Here is a 1,657-nt window from a genome sequence, read left to right as displayed (position 1 = left end):
GGTAGGTTAATTGGCTCCCGACAAAATTAACCCTAGCGTGAATGTGTCTGTGTGTACATGTGGTAGGGAATATAGATTGTAAGCTCCACTGGGGCATGGACTGAATATTCTCTGTAAAGCGCTGCGGAATAGGTGTGCGCTATATAAATAACTGGTAATAAATAACATAGCCATAGCCAATTACATCACCATTGCAGTTCTCCATGCACCCCCTTTCCAGGCACTTGAGCTAGCACTCTTCTACTGCCCTTCAGCAGTTTTACTTACACAGAATCTGGGGTGCAAAGAAAGAATGCCCCCCCCCTACCCCCATTATAAAAATAAATAAATCTTTGTTTATTTGTAAAATAAGTAAAGGAAATGCTCATTGTTAGGGAGACTCCCTGAAAACCCTGTTTTGTAGCAATATTGAGGGTCATTCCGAGTTGATCGCTAGCTGCATTTGTTCGCTGTGCAGCGATGAGGCAAAAAAACTTCACTTCTGCCCATGCGTATGCGGCGCAATGCGCACACGCAGCGTACTATTACAACGAACTATGTAGTTTCACACAGGGTCTAGCGAAGCATTTCAGTCGCACTGGTTGCCGCAGAGTGATTGACATGAAGTGAGCGTTTCTGGGTGGCAACTGACTGTTTTCAGGGAGTGTTCGGATAAACGCAGGCGTGGCAGGAAAAACGCAGGCGTGGCTGGGCGAACGCAGGGCGTGTTTGTGACGTCAAAGCATGAACTGAACAGTCTGAAGTGATCGCAAGCGCTGAGTAGGTTTTGAGCTACTCTGAAACTGCACAAAAATACTTTGTAGTCGCTCTGCGATCCTTTCGTTCGCACTTCTGCTAAGCTAAGATACACTCCCAGTGTGCGGCGGCATAGCGTTTGCACGGCTGCTAGCTCGCGAACAACTCGGAATGACCACCATTGTTGGAAACAAACATGTATTTATACAGTCGGCATCCTATAACTGTGGGGAAGGCCATGTCTTAGTTCTTGGCCCTAAAAGGGGTTAAAATCTATATTTTTCCCTCTTCCCCAGCTGCTGTCTTTACAGTCTCATGAGGCAGATTTTACATTATCATAACGCAAAAAGATTGCCATATAAATTACCTTTTTACAGGAGTAAAGTGACGTGAGGAAAAATGAAAGGTGTCTCTGTAGAGGCGGCTGTGATTAGCTGCATGCGAAACCCAGAATTTATAGCCAGCCATTACCCATATAATTTCAGCATTGAGAATTAACGTTTTTCTTCACCCCAAGATGAAAATAAAGATTAATTTTTAATTTCCTTGCATGGCGAACATTTAAGAGCGCCGGAGTGCTTTGAAAATACAGGTCAAAATAGTTTTATGGAAGCGTGACAATGTTCCCAATGCAAAATAAATTAATTTGTCTCCACTGCCTTTACAAATATATTTTATGATCACGCTGAGGTGGAAAAAAAAAAACAGGTAGCGGGATAAGGAGAGATGTTTAGGTCAAAATGACTTTCAGTAAAAATGCAGCATCTACAAAGGGAGGGTAGAATTACGCATAATGGGTGTCATTCCGAGTTGTTCGCTCGTTGCCGATTTTCGCTATGCTGCGATTAGTTGCTAAATGCGCATGGTACGCAGGGCGCATGCACTTAGTTATTTAACTAAAAACTTAGTAGATTTGCTGTTG

This window comes from Pseudophryne corroboree, unplaced genomic scaffold (assembly GCF_028390025.1).
Source record: "Pseudophryne corroboree isolate aPseCor3 unplaced genomic scaffold, aPseCor3.hap2 scaffold_387, whole genome shotgun sequence".
NCBI lineage: Eukaryota > Metazoa > Chordata > Amphibia > Anura > Myobatrachidae > Pseudophryne > Pseudophryne corroboree.
Note: the sequence above shows the minus strand (reverse complement) of the source record.